The sequence below is a fragment of the Cryptomeria japonica genome, chromosome 7 (assembly GCF_030272615.1).
Source record: "Cryptomeria japonica chromosome 7, Sugi_1.0, whole genome shotgun sequence".
In the NCBI taxonomy this organism is placed as follows: domain Eukaryota; kingdom Viridiplantae; phylum Streptophyta; class Pinopsida; order Cupressales; family Cupressaceae; genus Cryptomeria; species Cryptomeria japonica.
In genome coordinates this window covers 318,814,682-318,836,253 of record NC_081411.1, presented here as the reverse complement: position 1 = coordinate 318,836,253, position 21,572 = coordinate 318,814,682, and the positions used below count along the sequence as shown (strand labels likewise).

General features: G+C 35.6%; 1 long non-coding RNA gene across 3 annotated transcripts; it reads right to left on the bottom strand.

Moving 5' to 3' along the window:
* Positions 1–1,688: 1,688 nt before the first annotated feature.
* On the bottom strand, positions 1,689–21,201 carry LOC131857196 (uncharacterized). 3 transcript variants are annotated; one of them, XR_009358596.1, is made up of 4 exons: positions 21,026–21,201; positions 20,793–20,829; positions 2,957–3,128; positions 1,689–2,056 (listed from the first exon to the last, which is right to left on the bottom strand). It is a non-coding gene; the product is annotated as an uncharacterized LOC131857196 (long non-coding RNA). The 3 variants fall into 3 exon arrangements; XR_009358594.1 differs by lacking the exon at positions 2,957–3,128; XR_009358595.1 differs by lacking the exon at positions 1,689–2,056 and having other exon boundaries at positions 2,807–3,128.
* Positions 21,202–21,572: the final 371 nt, after the last annotated feature.

Genomic DNA, 21,572 nt, shown 5'->3' with positions numbered 1-21,572 from the left:
GACCCCACTCAATACAGGCAGATAATTGGGTCCCTTATGTATCTAGTAAATACAAGGCCAGATATCTGCTATGTTGTTAATGCCTTAAGTCAGTTCATGTGTGAACCTAAGGAGATACACCTGGTTGCAGTAAAGCATATAATGAGATATCTACAAGGTACCCTAAAGCTTGGTCTTAAATATGAAAAGGTTGACATAGATCTACATGGATTTACAGATTTAGATTGGGCTGGCAGTGTGACTGACAGAAAGAGCACTTCAAGGTGCTGCTTCAGTTTAGGGTCAGCCATGATATCCTGGATCAGCAGAAAACAATCTTCAGTAGCTCAGAGTTCCACAGAGGTTGAATATATTGCAGCTTCAATGGCTGCCCGAGAAGCAGTATGGCTAAGGAAATTGCTCGTGGGATTATTTGGAGAACCTATGAAACCTACAGTCATTCAATGTGATAATCAAAGCTGTATAAAACTTTCTGTAAATCCAGTATTTCATGACAGGTCCAAACATATTGAGATTCCATATCATTATGTACGAAATATGGTTGACAGGAATGTGATAAAGTTAGAATATGTGTGTACAGGAGATCAGACTGCAGATATTCTGACCAAACCACTTTCCAGGGTGAAAGTTGATCACTTCAGAAAGGGTTTAGGTATGATAGAAAGGTAATCTGCTTTGTAATCTATACTTACATATATTTAAGATGTTTAAGGTGTAAACTTCTTTGTCATGTTTGGACTATCTCTTGGCTTCTTGCCACCTGTGTTCATATCTAAGAGGTGACGATCTCTCAGATACTGAACACTTGTATATAGACATCATAAGGTGACGATCTTATGATAGTCAAACCAGTAATCATGTTGGATCACTGGTAAGTCATGGATGTGCCATGACTATGTTGTGATACAACATTTGTACAAATGTTATTGCATTATCACAACTTGGATATGATGAGAACTTAGCACTTCTCATATGGTTATCCTTGTGTTGCATGTTAGGCAATACTGATATCACGTGTAGGTGATATCTCAACCATTGATCATGTTGGATCTCTGGTAAGTCATGGATGTGCGATGACTATGTTGTGATAAACATTTATAAATGTTATTGCACTTATCACAACTTGGATATGATGAGAAACTAACCTTTCTCATAGACTTATCCTTAAGTATTGCATGTTAGGCAATACTGATATCATGTGTTAGGTGATATCTTGATGAATCTTACAGATCACATGTTTTGGTGATTTCTCACATGATCAGGTGATGATTCTCTTACTTTTATCACATGTTAAAATAATACTTTATGTCACATGCTCAAGTGATGTTCTTCTATTTTGTATCATATGTCTTGATGGTACTTCTCATGTATAAATGATTTTTTTGCTGACTGACATTATCTTAGTTATGAAAAGGAAATGTGATGCAGGTTGCCTTATCTATCTTCCAAAGCTAAGAGGGAGTGTTAATGCATGGTAGCTTATGCAAGATAAGATCTTCCTAACCTTCCCTGTTCTGTTATTCATCTACATGCTTCGTGTCTGATTTATATTACATATGATTATCGGAGTGTACAAACATTGCTTATCATTAAGTTATCGGGTTAAATTAGCCGATACATACTTGCTATCGGATGCATAAACATTGGTACCGATTCACATTTGTTATCGAGCTTAATTATATCGAGCATATTTGTTATCGGGTTTAATGAATACACCGCTTCATTTGGCATTAAACATTGGTTAACAAATGCACCGGTTGGATTATATTCATCGTGCACTTTGAATCATCGATGTTTATCTAAACCGATTCATTAAATAGATCAGTCATTATATTATGATATTACAATATGCTATCGGGGGTTTTTGAACCGATAATCAGCATTGTGTTAATGGTATAATTGTAAAGGCACCGATCAATGGGTGCATTGATCGGTCATGCCTAAAAGGCATGACCGGTCAATACACCAATTGACCGGTTGCCTAAATAATATATATGCCAATTGAATTCATTTGGAGAAGACATAGAAAATATTAAATGATCTCTCTCCTTCAGACCTGCAGATAAAAATCAGATTTATTAGATATTGACCTAATTCTTCATATCCAAATATAGCATTCATAGTTCATAACTTGTTCTTCAATTAAAATTGAGATAACTTTACAAAAGGATCCATTTAAGTTTAGTTGTGACATGAGCTCAGAGGTTTAACATAGTGATAAATTTGAACAAAAGGATATACTGATTTTGGAGAGCAGGGTGTTTGTGTCTCAGGTTGCTGAAGAAGTTTCAGCCTTGCAGGAGCGATTTTTTCTGCAGGAAAGAATTAGAGGACTGAGGCATACAAGAAGACTTTCAAAGTTTCAGCTGTAAGTATTTTCTTATTTACATGCACATCCACAATGCACCTCTACAGACTTTCAAATAGAGATAGGTATATTTACATTTTGTCTGGTCCAGTGGCTTGTGAAATCAAAACATAATCTTTTCTCGTGAACGTGCAACTTGCATCTTAATATCATAGAACAGTTGTGAATATTGCAAGTTTCTATGGGTATTAAAGCCCTATGCAGACTGAGAACTCAGATGTCCTCTACTTTAATGACGGGGTTCTTAGGTTGGGCAGTTGCATTTTTTGAAGTGCATCTGCTGATGTGCAGAATGGCTTTGAAAGATACCCTCTCAATATCTTCCTCAAATTTGATAACCTTTTAATGCATGTATTAGATTAAAGAATCTTGGCATTCAAACAAGAACACGGGGATAGCATATAAAAGAGAATAAATATTATGTATTGCCTCCTTATTTCTCATACGCCAGTAATTAAAAATTAATAACAACAATACCCTGCAATGTAAACTATTGAAGAAAACAATATCATCGATGATCCCATAAGAGAAACAGATTGCATTTGTTCACCTCACTGCGGTACAGCTCAGAATCATATCAATAAATACCTGAATGGGATGTCACAGCTGCTATGGTTCAGAAAGGGAGCCAATAGAATGATATAGTGCTTGCGTTGGAAGTTGCAGGGCACAACTCATTCACAGGGACTAAGACTGCAAATAATATCCCCAGGAATGCCATTCAATACAATCTGCAATTGCCAGAGCTATGAGGCTAGCACTGTTCAAACAGTATTTAGCCGTTAATGAAAACTATGACTCATACTCACTCCAAAAGGCATTTATTCACCAGTTAATCTCCTGACATATGTACAGCCACCTCTAGAATTGAAATAAAATCAGAAGCGTTGAGGATTGAGGCTGTTCCAGATAGAAATCGCGGTATTACAATGAGCTTAAGAACAGATGTTTCCGTTTTCTTCTTATGGCAATAGCAACAATTAAAGATTCAAATGCAAACTTTACAGTAGTCGGCCAAATTAGAGAACGGGCCTCAATAATTATATTCTTTGAAACCTTAGTATTGCTCCCTCATTTGTATTGGCCTTCTTACTAATACTTGCTATAATAATGAAACCATAAGTTTACCATAATCGCCGAACATTAGAGATATTTGGAAAATGCCATCGATTGATCAAAACCACAATTTATAAAATAATTGCCACAGATTAAACAAACCGAGCCTTTACTAAATTGATTTGCCAATCCTTAATACAGTTCCACCCCAAATAATCAAACCCGTGACTTAATCAAACTTCTTATTTATTCACAGATAATATTAAAACCAAAAAGCCCACAGAAAGTATTAACCAGTCCCAATTCCACGATAGGCATCAATATGGCAAAGTAAAATATTCTTATTTTTTCCAAACTCAGAAAATAAACTTTCCAAAGTAGATACAATATTAATATTACATCTAACCATAAAACTTATCTGCAAATTTGTCTCTAACAAAGACTTCACAAATTTGGCTTAGCTGTGAATTCCATCATGAATCCACCTATTTGGAAGAGCTAGGTTTTCATCCAACCCTTCTTTCAAATTCCTGAAGATTTTTGTCTCCAAAAAGCATAAATCATGATATCAAATTCACAAGCATGCCTTTCTACAACCCCAGGAACCTCCTTACAAAGACCTCTAGGAAACATCTAGAAGATTAGGCCGACCTTAATAGCTAAAGAAATATATTTAATCAAGTGATTTATTATTATTTGATTCTTTTCACTTTATTTTATAATTAAGTTAATCAATTAAGGTCATCCCTTTCTGGAAAAATATATATTTTTGGACAACTTAATTAAATAATTTAATTAAGTCACTTTATAAAGATTTGGGAACATTCCCAGCCCAAACATTGCTTGCCCTCAAGCAATTCTCTGCTACCACCAGGATCCCAAACCGACCTTATGAAAAATACTATATCACTCTGCTGCTCCACACTAATGCAATCAACATTGCTGAAACCTACAACTCTGTCATTCTGAAGTATTTCCACTATTATGCTAATCAGTCGATCCAAAATTTTGAAACTTTCATAACTCCTTATGAGAGAATGATGAGTGTTTACTTATCCTTTCTTCAACCAATAATGCCTCGTCACAATCCCACAATTCCATACTCATGATGTAAACTACAATTTGATCAATAACATTCTGCATACTCATGCATCCAACATGCTCCAAACTGCCCACCATAGATGCATAAGAGATAGGAAACACAGCATGAAATGACATACTGAAAAATCTCTTACATCAATATCATATTCACACCTTGGCAAATCAACTGGTAAGGCTGCCCACTCATTCACATCATGATTGTTCATTGTTGTTATCATACTTGCTGCTCTTACTTGTGGTGCTTCATCCACCAAGGCCTTAAGTATTATCTTCTTTCCATCCACCATGAATTCCAACTCCTTCTATTGGAAATCCTGAATGTATTGTCCAAAGAATTCAACCATTGAACTCCTAATATGATATCAGAATCAACAATCCCAATCATACAAAAATCATTGGTGATGTAGTCTTCAAACTCAACGCTCATTCATGGTATGCTCTTGTTGCATCTCATCTTATAACCATCAGCCATCATGACACAGAATCTTGAAAAATCCTCTAATGGCAATCCTCCTCTTGATACCAAGCTATTACTCACAAAATTGTGAGTTGCACCAGTATCCACCAAACATGCTACTTGTTGTCCATAACAAATCCTCTTACTCTAAATGGCTGATACTTGGGAATACCTAAAAGTAAAGTTGCGGCAGCTTGTAATAAAGATATAGTATCTTGCTCCTCATTGTCACTTTCTAAAATATCATAAATTGTGTCATCAACATCAAATGTAACTTCAATATAATGCAATTGACCTTTCCCACGACATCTATGACTGGGCACGCATGGCTCCTTACAAGTGAAGCACAACTTTTTCCTACGCAGATCATTCTTGCTCTCAAAATTCAGCTTCTTATCATCTTCCTTACTTGGCTTGGATGGGACTTTAGACTTCACTTGAGATACCTTCTTGTGCTTAGTACTAATGTCCTCATGATTGTGTTTTCCAATAGAGGTAAATTTGTTCCTAGTCGCCGAATCCTTCAAATTAAGGGCTCTTGTTATGTCATCTTGCAGGGCATTTGGGTTGAATGACCTTACTAATTCCTTGAGAGGTTCAGCTAAGCCTTCAACAAATAGGACAATGAAACATCTTTCTATTACATCCGGAACCATGACTGCAAGCTTTTGAAATCCTGCTACATAATCCTCCACTTACCCTTCTTGCTTCAGTTGTGCTAGATCCCTAAGGTGAATTCCGGGATCCTTCCTATCAAATCTTTTAGTTAACCTTTTGCTAAAGTCCTCCATAGTGATTATAGAATCATGCCCTTGAGTTATCATGCCATGTAACACTATTCATGGGCTATCCCTCCAAGATGTAAAGTAGCAAACATGATGGCCTCTTCTTCAAACAGAGGATTCAATGAAAGGTAGGTGTCTAATTTCTGTAGCCACAACCTTGTTGATGTACTACATGTCCCATCAAATTTGGGGATTGTAATCTTCCCCAAATGGTGTTGGATATCCTTTCTTTCATCATGCCTCCTCTTCCTATTCCCAGCTTTTGTTTTCAGCTCATAAAACTCTGTAAAAGTCATATCATTGTGAACTGCAGCACTCAAAGCATTAATCATTATGAAATTTGTCCATCTCACTAACCTAATCATATTGCTCTTCATCTATGTATTTTTGTAAAAACTTGGCACTAAAGGATCTGGTGTTTACTACCTTCTGTCCTTCAGTCCTATTATGTGCAGGCTTGTCAACTTAGTTGCTAATTTAAGTCTCTCAGTAACTGAACCATACCCCTCAATGTCTCTGACATATTATTGCTAATTTAAGCCTCTCAATAACTGAACCATTTCCCTCAATGTCTCTGACATATTATTGTGAAATTCCTCAGTCCCTTTGAAGAATGCATTAACAAGGTCAACTTCTTTATCTCCCATGGCGGTTCCCTTCTTTCTTTTCATGCAGCTGGTATCGTTGCTCTCTGTCACTCATTAATTTCTCCCCTCAAGCTGGCAGATTCACTGCTTTGATGCCACTGAAAAATACCCTCTCAATATCTTACCCAAATTTGATAACCTTTTAGTTCTATTCCAAACTTGGTCTGATGTTGTGCATATATTAGATTGCAGATCTTGGCACTCAAACAAGAACACAAGGATAGCATATACAAGAAATTAAATATTTCGAGTACAATATGTATTGCCTCCTTATTTCTCCTACGACAATAATTTGAAATGAATAACAACAATATCCTAGTAGGAGTTATTAGTTATTTTATCCTGTAATGTAAACTATTGAAGAAAACAATATTATCAATGATTCCATAAGAAATTGAAACAAATTGCACCTTGTTCACCTCTCTTCAGTATAGCTCATAATCATATCAATAAACACCTGAATGGGATGTCATAGTCGCTATGGTTAAAATAGGGAACCGATATAATGATATAGTGCTTGTGTTGGAAGTCGCAGGGCACAAACTCTTCACAAGGACTAAGACTACAAATAATATCCCCAAGAATGTTGTTCAATACACTTTGCAATTGCTAGAGCTATGAGCCTAACACCGTTCAAAACAATATTTAGCCATGAATGAAGACTATGACTCATTCACTCCAAAAGGTATTGATTCACCAACCACAGTTTCCAGGCAATCTGCTGACATCGGTACCACCGCCTCTAGAATCGAAATAAAATCAAGAGCTTTGAGGATTGACATCGTTCTAGATAGAAATCATCGTATTACAATGAACTTAAGAATAAATGTCATTTGCTTCTTATAGCAATAGCAACAATTAAAGATTCAAGTGAAAACTTTACAATAGTTGGCCAAATTAGAGAACAGGCCTCAATAATTATATTCTTCGAACCTTAGTATTGCTCCCTCATTTGTATCGGCCTTCTTACTAATACTTGCAAAAATAATAAAATTATAAGTTTACCATAATCACCAAACATTAGAGATATTTGGAAAATGTCGCCGATTGATCAAAACTGTGATTTAAATAATAATTGCCACAAATTAATCAAACCAAGCCTTTATTAAATCGATTTGCCAGTCCTTAATACAGCTCCACTCCAAATAATCAAACCCATGACGTATAAAGTTCTTATTTATTCCACAAATAATATTAAAACCAAATGGCCCAAATTGCAAGTGGTATAGGGCAGTAGTGACCTAGTAAAAAAGTGGATTAGTATATGGAACAAAAAATTCCAACTCTGGACTTAAAAGTGTAGGTTGCAATAGAGAGAATCCTATGGTAGAGGCTGGTATAATGTGGTGGTGACCTTTGAGCACAAGAACTTTAAATTTGCACAGTTTGGTTGTCTTGGTTTGCTAATCTTTGTTATGCTTGCAAACTTCTAATACATTGCACTTGTAGAAAGCTATGGGATCTAAAAGTATTAGGAAGGGCAAGAAAAAATGGTGTGATTGCTTGGGAATTTGCACCAATCTGCATGCAGCAATACAAATATGTTGGGATGTGTTTTGGCAAGATAAAATTAGAAAAACAAATTGTATATAGAGCAAGAGGCGGCCTAAGGCAGAAATAGAATAAGTTTTGTGTTTTCCTCAATCTTCATTATTTATCATCAAACTTCATTGCAGCAATCATATCTGGAAATGCAACAGCGGGACTTTATTGAAAATTAGCAGAGCATAGTTTTGGCGACCTCCAGCAGGGTTTCATTAACTTACAGCAGATGTGATCTTTGTAGCAGCAGCAATCAGATTTTGGCAACTAGAAGGGATTTAATGGGTAATCAGCCTACACAGAAGTCTTTGCTATTTTCAGCAATTGTCATTTATAGCACCTGATTAGCTGCAACCTTTGGTTTTACTCCAGTAGAGTTTTCAGCAATCTCTGTCTTTGCCATAGCGTTCATCTTTTCAAACAGTAGCATATTAGACTGAAGAAAGTCTACAATATTTCAGATCAAACTCTACCTTTGAAAAAGTGGTCTGCAGTGATATTCATTATCAAAATGCCTGATTTCAATAAGTTTTCACTATTCGCCATTATTTCAGCATACTTACAGCAGAATCTTAAGAATATGTGATGTTAGTAATGGTTGTCTTTCCACTGTCATAATTTCAAATAAAAATCAGAAAAGTCAGGAAATTCCCTGTAATCAGGCATACAAGAGCAGTTTTTCAGTCTATAACTGGCAGAATTTTAGCTGCAACCTTTGGTTTTACTCCAGTAGAGTTTTCAGCAATCTCTGTCTTTACCATAGCGTTCAGCTTTTCAAACAGCAGCATATTAGACTGAAGAAAGTCTACAATATTTCAGATCAAACTCTACCTTTGAAAAAGTGGTCTGTAGTGATATTCATTATCAAAATGCCTGATTTCAATAAGTTTTCACTATTCACCATTATTTCAGCATACTTACAGCAGAAACTTAAGAATATGTGATGTCAGTAATGGTTGTCTTTCCACTGTCATAATTTCAAATAAAAATCAGAAAAGTCAGGACATTCCCTGTAATCAGGCATACAAGAGCAGTTTTTCAGTCTATAACTGGCAGAATTTCAGTATAAAGTTTCAACTATCATTCCACTTAGGCTTTATATTGCCAAAATTTCAATTTTCACATGTTGATGGGTGCTAAGGATTTGTCAAGTAGTTTTCAGTCCTTATCTTTGTCCAAATATTCAATTGTTCCATCCATCCAAAGCTGTATATGGTTTTAGGAAACTAGTTTCAATCATCATTTGACTTACTGTTGTCGACATTCTTCCAAGCTATATATAACATCATCATGCTGGCATGTTTGAGGGGCCGTATTGTCATGCTCACCATGGTTTCAGAGCATTCAGAATTGCAGACTTCAGTTAAGGGTTTTGTAAAGAAAAAAATTCAGATCCAGGCATCAAAGTGATCAATAATACTTGATCATATTTCATGACGTCGTATGAAATGATTTACATCCTTGTCTTTATGAAAATGAGGTCATTTTCATGATGTAAACCTGCTATAATATGTTTGACAGCAGTTGCCAGTTTTAATTTTCCTATTGGAGATTATTACCATACTTTTCTTTCAGCTGTTGATCTGATCTGGGTTTCTGTACAGCCTGATGTTCTATATCATGCATATATCCACATCTACCATGGAATCTTATAAACAAGAGTTGTAAGGATTCCTTGCCTTTACAACTTTAATAGACCTTTACAACAAAGTTGCAGATATTTTATTTAATGTAGCTTTAGACCTGGACCAACATGTTTGCTTTAAGTCCTTCGTTGCATTGATACCACCAACTTTGTGGCTCTCATCAAAGTTCTACGCCAATCAAGTTTGGATAAAATTGAGATGCCAATAAGCCCAATTTTATTTTATTTTTTATGTAATATTACATAACATTAACTTATTGAAATATTGTGGAGTAGGTTTATGTTGTTAATCTGAGAGGATCCGGTTAATACTGAGGGGGGGCGAGGGGGGTGAATCAGTATTAACAACAAATTCAAACTTAAAACCTGAACTTATAAAACTTCACCAAATCAATCATAAACCAGTAATAAACCCTTTACCATTACCGGTAATCACTGATAACCAACTGTTAAACTGATTTAACAAAACTGCTCATTAAGTGTTCATCAACATGCATAAATTGAAAATAAAACATAACAGCACATAAAAACATTCACCATATGTACACCATGTTTTTCACGTGGAAACCCAAATAGTGGGAATTGGTACCCACAAAAATTGTGCACTCTTTTGGAATGCGCCCTGTTAGGAGCCTAGCCCGGTTAGGAGCATACAAAGATGCCCTGTTAGGAGCAGACCCTATAAGGAGTCACCCGGTTAAGGGATTTAGATGATGAGCCCTGTTAGGAGCTTTGACCTATTAGGATCAACCTCGCAAGAGGCTCACAAGAGGATTTAACACTCAGATGTTGAGCTACCCGATTAAGAGATTTACAATGTAAGGCCTGTTAGAATCTAACCGGTTAAGGGATTTTGACTGCTGCAACTATTGGGGAACAACAATGAATGATCTAGGTATAGCACTTAACTGCTTGCTTGATCAGATCCAATTCTGCTCCAAATCTGCTACACTCTGGCAGATCTCTCACACTTTGGTTCAGCTTCACACTCTTCTCAAAACCATCAACACAACAAACATCAACTGTACCGACCTAAATAACCTTTACAACTTAGTCGATTACAAAACCTTAAGACTTACAACATAGATCATCACTGATCTTTACAACTCATTATAAATCATCATATGGATCATTCCAATCAATTACAACCGTTGAATGATCACTGCACCTCGATCTGATACTCTTTCAAACCCTTAGCTCATTTCGCTAAGCACTTTGCACATTCCCAAGAAATTCGCTCTTGATCGCACCAAAACATCATTCAAACACTTCACGCGGTTCCAGCCACGTCATCACCAATATTTGAATTTGATGTAGATCACCACCAAACCAAAAATCATTACCGGTTAAGAGAATTTTTTACCGGTCCTTAAACCCTAGCAAAAATACAACAAAAATCATAAACATGACTTCCGATAACCAAAACATGATGCGGTTTCGGTCAGATACATATTACAATGATACAAACTCACATTCCAAACCGCAACACTTCAATCATCACCAATCGTCAAATCTAATCAAAACGTTTCCTCGTTTACCGATTAAGGTCCTAATTCCCAGTTTCCCGTTGCTTTATCGGTAAGCTCTTTCCGATAGACCAAAAAGACTAAGATGACAAAATACAACATAGTAAACATCAGTTGCCATCAATGACAACACAAATAACTGATCAAAGTCATCCAATCATGCAATCTCAATCTCTTCATCACAATGTCATCACAAACAGTCCTTTACCGATTCAGTCATCATTCTTCTTCTGTATCAGTTATGTCAATCATGCCAACATTCTCCCCCTTTGGCATTGGTGGCAACACCAACATATTCAACTAAAATCATGTTGCTTAGTTCTAAAACTTCTCTGCTACACTTCACTCTTCTGTCGGTTCTTCTCTTCTCCACCTAGAACTAAATCTTCATTTAATCTCCCCAAACACATTTCTTATTCTCCCCCTTTGATAGCAATGCCAAAGGTGCATATGCATCACCGATCATCAAATCTACTGATGTTGTCTTCAACATCTTTGCAAATCTCATCTAAGTTGCTCCCCCTGCGGAGTAGCCAACATTTCATCAATCCATGGTGAAAACTGAAAAATATTCATGAAGCCCACTAGATTGATGCATCTCCTGCATCCTAGTTTTTCTTGTGTAGGGGTTTGATCCCTAATTTACTCAAAGGTAGTCTACGACAATGGTTTTGTGAAAATGTCTGCTAGCTGCTCTTTGCTTGAATTCTGACTTGTTTTTCCTGTACTCTCTCCCTCAAAAAGTGATATTTCAATTCTATGTGCTTTGTCCTTGATATAACACGGGATTTTTCGAAATATCAATAGCAATAGTATTGTCACAATAAATAATCACCGGTTCAGACACATCTTGCTTAAAACCTTCCAACACATGTCTCATCCAGATTGCCTGTGTGCAAATCATAGATGCTGCAACATATTTTGCCTATGTTGTTGACTGTGAAACACAAGTTTGCTTCTTACTTGTCCAAGCAACCAATCTACCTCTAAGAAGAAAAGCTCCACCGGTAGTGCTTTTCCAGTCATCGGATCCGGTTAATACTAAGAGGGGGGGTGAATCAGTAAACACATTCAAAGAAAAATCACCTTTATAAGGATACCATAAACCATAATCTATTGCGTCTTTCAAGTACCGGAATATCCTTTTCACCGCTACCAAATGAGTCTCCTTGGGATCCTTCTAAAATTTAGTAACCAAACCAACAGAATGTGCAATATCAGGCCTACTATGAACAACATAATGCAACTTACCAATCATGGACCTATATACTTTTTCATCAACAGAGAGTGAATCATCATGTTTAGACAATTTACAACCTGTCACCATCGAAGTACCAAACAGTTTACAGTCCTTATGCCAAATGTGTTCAACACTTCCTTTACATAGTTACTCTGACAGATAAATATTCCACCATCCAATTGCTGGACCTGCAACCCAATGAAAAACTTAATCTCACCAATAAGAGACATCTCAAATTCTTTCATCTCCCCAGCAAAAGCCATACATAAATCATCATCACCTCCAAAAATTATATCATCTACAAATACTTCAGCTATCAACACTCTGTCTCCATCAGTCTTCAGATATATGTTACTGTCCTCGCTAGTATGCTGGAATCCTATCTTGATCAGGTGTGCGTGCAATCTTTCATACCATGCTCTCGGTGCCTGTTTCAATCCATACAGTGCCTTATGTAACTTGTAAACCATATCTTTATCCTCAGACAAAGCAAATCCATCTGGTTGTTCTATGTACACTTCTTCCTCAAGGATGTTATTAAAAAAAGCAGATTTAATATCCATCTGGTAGATCTTAAAGCTTTTAAATGTAGAATAAGCAAGTAACATTCTTACTCCTTCCAATCTTGTCATTGGTGCAAAGGTTTCTCCATAATCTTCTCCTTCTTGTGCATAGCCTTTGCATACCAACCTTGCTTTATTCCTCACAACCTTGCCTTCTTCATTCAACTTGTTTCTAAAGACCCATTTAGTGTCAATCACAATCTTGTCTTCCGGTCTGGGAACAAGTGTCCATGTCTTGTTCTTCTCTATTTGATCCAATTCCTCATTCACAGCATTAATCCAATCATCATCCTTCAACGCCTCTCTTACTGTTTTTATTAGAATATTTAATTATATTTTAGTCACCTATATTTAGTTCCTTGTTTAATGGTCATTTAGCTTTTTAGTTAATTAGCTTTTAAGCTTTATTTAGCATTTAGCTTTTTCTTTTTAGTTAATTAGTTTTTAAGCTTTATTTAGCGTTTAGCTTTTTAGTAGTTCACTTTAAATGACTTGTTCTTAAGTTAGAACGTCGTCTTGTATATTGTTGAATATATTATCCGATTATTGAATCATTCATTCAATTTATTTTTCATGGTACCAGAGCATGGAAATTAAAAATTTCAAAAAATTTTGTTATTAAAATTTTTCGAAGTTTTTATTGAAGAGATTTTTTTTTAAACTGTTTTGTTTTTTAAAAAGCAGATTTTTTCTCTTCCTGGGCAGTTTTTTTTTGCAGGTTGAAAATTTTCCTAGGGTTTTGCAATTTTCGACTAGGGTTTTACAATTTTCGACTAGGGTTTTGACCCTTCAATTCAAGTTGAAATTTTATTCTGGTTGCCGATTCTTGGTGGGTTTTTTGCGACCTCAACTGGGTCATCGTTAGATTTTTCTGGGTGCATTGTTTTCCGTGCCTCAATTTTTGAGCCGTCAGATCTGCATTCTATTTTCAGATTCTTGGTGGGTTTTTCGAGAGATTTTTGGGGTTGGTCTCAGATTTTTCTGGGTGCCTCGTTTTCTACACCTCAAATTTTGTGCCAACAAATTTACCTTGGAATTTAAAAACAACAATTCACAATTTCTGTTGTTTCTGTGGACATTGGGATTTTTGTTGTTTTAAGTGCATAAAATTCTAATTTTTGGGTTTCTTCCAAACCTCGAAATTTGTGCCTTGGAATTCGTGCCAGAATTCTCTTGTAGGGTTTTAGTTTTTTCAGCAGCTGCTTCTATTCTGATTTTTGAATCAGATTCTTCTGTCTCATGCTTTCACTAGGTTGACCTCGTTCAACCTCCATTTTCGTGATGGCATCGTTGACCGACATCATGTTGGAACACAATCAGAAGTTCAGTGGCCTCAACCACAACACCTGGAAACAATGCATGTTCACGATATCTAAATATCGTTGCCTTGATCAAATTGATTTAGGCCACACCTCGTCTTACAAGTCCCAGGGTTTTCACGATTTTTTCCTGAAAAAATTGTCTGTCGGTTTTTTTATTTTTTCCACAAAAAATCATGGGAGGGTTTTCACGATTTTTTCCTCAAAAATTGTTTGCGGGGTTTATAATTTTCCCTTAAAAATTTTCTCATCTGTAATACACTATATTCGCGTAAGATTTTAGTTATCTGGGTTTTACCATTTTTTTCCACAAAAACGATGATTTGTAACCTCAGATTTCTTGGTTTTTCGATTTTCTCCTCAAAATCGTAAATTCTCTTTTCGAGGGTTCCTATTTCAGGGTTTGACAGTTTTTTCCTCAAAAATCGTGTTTTGTTGCAGTCAATTTGGGTCGCACCTGCCAGAGCGAACATCTGCAACCATGGTATCTTGCAGTCAATTTTGGAGTTGATACTCTTCTGCAAAAGGGTTTGGCGATTTTCCTCAAAATCATGGTTTCAGGTTTCAATTTGGTTACCCAACGTCAAGTTGGATGGATTTTGGTATTCTTGGTCATTAACACTTTTCAGATCCAGGGAGGGTCTCCACCACAGCAAAGTGTTCTTTTCATTTGTGATCAAAAGGCTTGCAGTGTCTTCTGTAGGGTAGTTAGTAGATAGAATGACCATTAAGGGAGGGTATTAGAATATTTAATTATATTTTTGTCACCTATATTTAGTTCCTTGTTTAATGGTCATTTAGCTTTTTAGTTAATTAGCTTTTAAGCTTTATTTAGCATTTAGCTTTTTCTTTTTAGTTAATTAGTTTTAAGCTTTATTTAGCGATTAGCTTTTTAGTAGTTCTCTTTAAACGACTTGTTCTTAATTTAGAACGTCGTCTTGTAATCCCTATATATACGCTTGTATATTATTGAATACATTATCCAATTATTGAATCATTCATTCAATTTATTTTTCAGTTTTAGGCTCAATAGTTGAAATCAGACAGGAGTTTTCTCTGATTTTCCTTCTAGTTTGTACACCAGCATTCTTATCTCCTATAATTTGTTCTTCTGAATGATTCAGTCTGACATATCTTGGTATTACCAATTCCGGTGTTGTGCCTTCTGCTTCATGTTCTTCATCTTCTTCATTGCTTTCTTCATTTACCCGTTGAGCACCTATTTCTGCATCTTCTTGCTCATCACTCTTGTACTTCTGGTTCAATAAACACAAGTTTTTCTTCATCTCTCTCAGGTTCTGATCTGCTGGTCTCATCAGATTTCTCAGTGAGTTCATCTACCTTCACATTTGCACTCTCAATGATCATTTTTCTTCTCTTGTTATAACATTTGAAAGCCTTACTCTTTGTAAAGTAACAAAGAAAAATACCTTCATCACACTTTGCATCAAACTTTCCAATGAAATCATCACGTTTAATGAAACATTTACTCCCAAAAATTTTAAAGTAACTTACATTAGGAGTCTTGCCATGCCATAATTCATAAGGTGTTTTGTTGTTACCTCTTAACAAGTACCCGATTCAAAGTGTAAACAGTAGTGCTAACTGCTTCTCTCCAAAACATTTTCAATACTTCACCTTGAATCAACATGGTTCTAGCAGTTTCAACAATTGTTATATTCATTCTCTCTGCTATCCCATTATGTTGTGGAGTTCTAGGAGCTAACATCTGCCTCTTGATTCACTGTTCATCACAGAACTTCACAAACTCATCAAAAGTATATTCTCCTCCCCGGTTAGATCTCAAACATTTCAAATTCTTCCCAGTTTCTTTCTCAACTAAAGCTTTGAATGCTTTGAATTTACTGAATGCCTCAAACTTTTCTCTTAGAAAAGTTACCCACATCATCTTGGAAAAATCATCAATGAAAATCATGAAATATCTATCACCATAATAGCTCTTAGTCCTCATAGGACCACAAAGATCAGTATGAACCAAATCTAGAATATTTACTGAAGAGAGACTTACTCTTAAAAGATACAGAAGTCATCTTACCCATCTGACAGTCCTTACATAACACATTATCCGATTTAACAAGTTGGGGCAAACCTCACAATACTTGATTTACTAACCTTTATCAAATTGTCAAAGTTCACATGACAAAACCTCTTGTGCCATAACCAGTTGTCTTCAATCTTAGCCACCAAACAATTATTCACATTAGTATTCAGATGAAAAAGATTACCTCTTGTCTGCTTTCCAGTAGCAATCAATCCTCCATTACTTCCAAGAATCCTTCACACTCCACTTTTAAATTCTAGAAGATATCCTTTATCATTTAATTGACCAACACTCAAAAAGTTATGTTTTAATCCATCAACCCAAAAGACATCACCTGCATTGCTTTTTCCATTTAGTGAAATAGATCCTTTACCTTTAACCATGCAGGGTGAGTTGTTACCAAACCTTACTACATCTCCATCAAATTCTTCAAGGGATAAGAACTTGTTTCTATCACCAGTCATGTGGTGTGAGCAACCATTATCTAATATACATTCATCACTGCTATCCATGTGAGACACCAAAGCCTTTTCATCAGTTAGATCTTCCTTCACAGCAACAAACACTATCTCATTGTCATCTTCTTTTGATTCTTCATCAATCACACCTTCATCCACTGCAACATGGCAATGTTTCTGTCATTTTCTTTTAAATTTCCTGAACTGTTCCTTTTTATCACCATTAGGACAATTAGCAGCTATGTGTCCAGTTTTATTGCAAGAGAAACACTTCAAGGGTAATTCACCTTTGTACTTACTAATGCCTCTAGGAAATCTTTTAGCCAATAGTGCCTCAAGTTCCATTAGATGATCTTCATTATCATCCTCAGCTCTGCTACCACCATGACTAGACCAGCAGTCATTATTATGACAAATATCCTTTCCTTTCCTCACAAATGTAACGGTTACAGAAGCTTTAAAAGCAGATTCAGACGATTTTGAAACACTATTATCAAAGTTGTTTAACTCAAATGCAGTCAACTTTCCAATAAGAAAATCAACGGTGACTTTATCTTTAGAAATAGATCTCAGTTCTTGAATTGCAGAAACTCTAATAGCATATTGTGGTAGGAGAGCTCTACGCATTTTACTAACAACAACATCATCATCAATCTTACGTCCAACACTCTTAATACCACCTACAACTTCTTTAATCCTTTGACCATATTGTGCAATGTTCTCACCATCAACCATTTTCATGTCATCAAATTTGCCTCTTAAACTTTCTTCTTTTGCTCTCTATACATGTTCATCTCCTCCATAAATCAAGTCTAATTTCTCCCATACCTCAAATGCAGTTTCTAATCCATGAACATCTATATACTCAGAATCAGATAAAGTACTTACAATTGCTTCCAAGGCTTGAATGTTTCTTGTTGTTCTTTAAGCTCATCTGGTGTCAGGGGGCTGGTAGTAGGAGCAACATACTTGTTTACCACATGATTCCAATATCGAGCACCCAATCCTTTAATGTATATCTTCATCCGGTCTTTCCATATCCGGTAGTTGTCCTTGGTAAGCTCGGGAGCCTCTTTCTTCATCATCTTTCTTCAAGATCTTTCCCTCAAGCTATTAAGCTTTCTACACACAGAGGACCAATGCTCTAATAACAATTGTTAATCTGAGAGGGGGGGTGAATCAGTATTAACAACAAATTCAAACTTAAAACCTAAACTTATAAAACTTCGCCAAATCAATCATAAACCAGTAATAAACCCTTTACCATTACTGGTAATCACTGATAACCAACTATTAAACTGATTCAACAAAACTGCTCATTAAGTGTTCATCAACATGCATAAATTGAAAATAAAACATAACAGCACATAAAAACATTCACCATATGAACATAATGTTTTTCATGTGGAAACCCAAATATGGAAAAACCACGGTGGGAATTGGTACCCACAAAAATTGTGCACTCTTTCGGAATGTGCCCTATTAGGAGCCTAGCCCGGTTAGGACCTTACAAAGATGCGTTGTTAGGAGTAGACCCTGTTAGGAGTCACCCGGTTAAGGGATTTAGATGATGAGCCCTATTAGGATCAACCTTGCAAGAGCTACCCGGTTAAGAGATTTACAATGTAAGGCTTGTTAAAACCTACCCGATTAAGGGATTTTGACTGTTGCAACTGTTAGGGAACAATTGGTGCTCCAAATCTGCTACACTCTGGCAAATCTCTCACACTCTGGTTCGGCTTCACACTCTTCTCAAAACCACCGACACAACAGACATCAACTCTACCGACCTAAATAACCTTTACAACTTAGTCGGTTACAAAACCCTAAGACTTACAACATAGATCATCACAGATCTTTACAGCTCATTACAGATCGTCATATGGATCATTACAATCAATTACAAATCAATTACAACCATTGAATGATCACCACACCTCGATCTGATACTCTTTCAAACCCTTAGCGCATTCCGCTAAGCACTTTGCACATTCCCAAGAAATTCACTCTTGATCGCACCAAAACATCATTCAAACACTTCACGCGGTTCCAGCCACATCATCACCAATATTTGAACTTGATGTAGATCACCGCCAAACCAAAAATCATTACCGGTTAAGAGAATTCTTTACCGGTCCTTAAACCCTTATTGAACCCTAGCAAAAATACAACAGAAATCATAAACATGACTTCTGATAACCAAAACATGATGCGGTTTCGATCAGATACATATTACAATGATACAAATTCACATTCCAAACCGCAACACTTCAATCATCACCAATCGCCAGATCTAATCAAAACATTTCCTCGTTTACCGGTTAAGGTCCTAATTCTCAGTTTCCTGTTGCTTTCCCAGTAAGCTCTTTCCGGTAGACCAAAAAGACTAAGATGACAAAATACAACATAGTAAACATCAGTTGCCATCAATGACAACACAAATAACTGATCAAAGTCATCCAATCATGCAATCTCAATCTCTTCATCACAATGTCATCACAAACAGTCATTTACCGATTCAGTCATCATTCTTCATCTGCATCAGTTATGCCAATCATGCCAACATATGTCTCAAAAAAATTCTGGTAAAGTAAGTTTTAAATAGAAATAAAAAGATATGGATGTTGTTGAATCCATAAATTATAGGAGTTATAAAATCGGTAAGAGGCAGTAAATTATAATTACAAGGGTTTCCTCTGTCATTCAAAAGGTTCTGATTGTAGGAATTAGTTCACGTTTAATAAGAGCATTTTCCATATTTTCTTTTTCAAAATGAACAATTCTCACAGCAATAATGGTCAAACACGAGAAAGAGCCTTGTCACTATCAGACGAACATGAAACATCTTTGTCACATAACTAAATAGTAACAACAAGAATGTGAGGTGAAAGCATACACATTTTTGATGCCGAAGAAAACCATACAAATTGTGTCCAATACAATCACTAAGACTGCAATCAAAGTTATAATTTCAGAATAAAGAGACCCCTACTTTTATCATTGAAAAACACTCAAAGCAAACCATAAATTCAAGCTGATTAAATTTGAATACGTGAATTTTTTTCATGCCTTCTAGATTCCACAAGTTTGCATGATAATCCCTGAAGGGTCATAGACCATCAAGGGTAGTCATGTTAAACAAAGGATAGTTATGCAAAGACATGATAAAAGACAAGAGCTTCATCAAAGTTTGATAAATATGAGCAAAAAGTGATAACAGAGCAGGGTATATGAGGTTTCCTAAAAATGATGGCAGAGTTTTGGAGGTATTACATTCATACAAAAAGCTATGATGAAACCCCTAAAAACCGACGCTAAAGAAAACTGCAAGATAATGGAATATGGATGACAAGAACAAAGGAAGTGGATGAGGTTTTTAATATTATCAAAGCAAAGAAAATAGAAGCATGGTTTTACCAAGTATGAGGAGGCTATTGAGAAATCAAAAGTAGATACTTAATGTATTCTCAACAAGATTTGCATTTGAGCTGTTTAAACCCTAGTTTAGGTGCTAAAAACTGTGTCTAAATAAGAACCTTTAAGTTAGTTACAACAAGTCTCCCAAAAGTTGATGTCAAGATCATCAACGTGACAAAGGATAGAGGTAAAAATTTGTGTGACGTGTTGAAAGTTGAACTTGAAACAATTATTGAGCAATAAAGAATAGGTCACTATAGGTAATGATTCCCAGAATAAGAGGGTAGTTCACCATGCAAGATACAGTCATCACAATGGTAAGGTGTTAAACAGGGCAGAGTTGTCAGAAATTTCAGATATTACTAAAATTTCTTTACTTAATACTTAAATGTCAAATTATCCCAGCGTATTTACTTTTCTTAATCATAATAATTACAAAGCCAGTAACAGCATTCCTTCGTTACGTTAAAATAAATTTCGCCAAGGCAAAGAAGAACATAATTAACTAATGAAAAAGGTATTCCATAGAAAAACAAAAAACACGAAGACATCAGACAGACAACATAAAAAAGCAAATGATAAAATAACCCTGCACCAAAGACTTACCAGATTTTTGGTCGACAGGCCAATCAAACAAGAAAATCTGCAAAACAAAAAATTAAATCCTTAAACTCACAAATACTCAGCAAAAACCCTTCGCCGTTCACAGAAACATCAAAAATCCGTTATTGCGTAAACCGTAAGACAGGTCTTCGCTATCACTATACCAAAACAAAAAAAAATTACAGAAATATGAAAACACAAAACCCCTTACGATTAAAAAACCAAAAAAACCTAACCAAATAATGTGTCGCTGGGTCAAACCAGAGGAGAGCTCCGAAAGTGTTTTGTCCATGCTAGTGGAATTTTAACAGAGCAGATAAAACATTGCGTGGACTGGATGATACTTAAAAAAAAATAGTGTGTAGTGGATTAGAAAAAAAAACTGAAAATAAAATGAACAAAGAAATTTTCTAGGGAAAAAAAAAACCTGGCATCAACGAGAAATTGTCATTTTCATCATGAAAACTCGCAAAACAGCGAAAAAACAGGTAAAAAAACAGAACAAATAAACTTTAAAATACAATAATAATTATTGCATTCGTGAAAAAAACCCCTCTAAATAGCAAAACTGAAAATCGCTCATATAACACAAAATTTATCATTGTAGATAAATAATTTTTCCAAATTATTAAGTTATAAATATTTAATTTTATAAAAAAAAGTTTATTTAAAAAAAAAATCAGATTTGTTTGGTGTGATATAATGCACGTCCCTATCACGAAAACAGTTCTCCGGGTTATGATGGTGACTTTTTACCAATATAAAAACTATTTTTGCCAACAT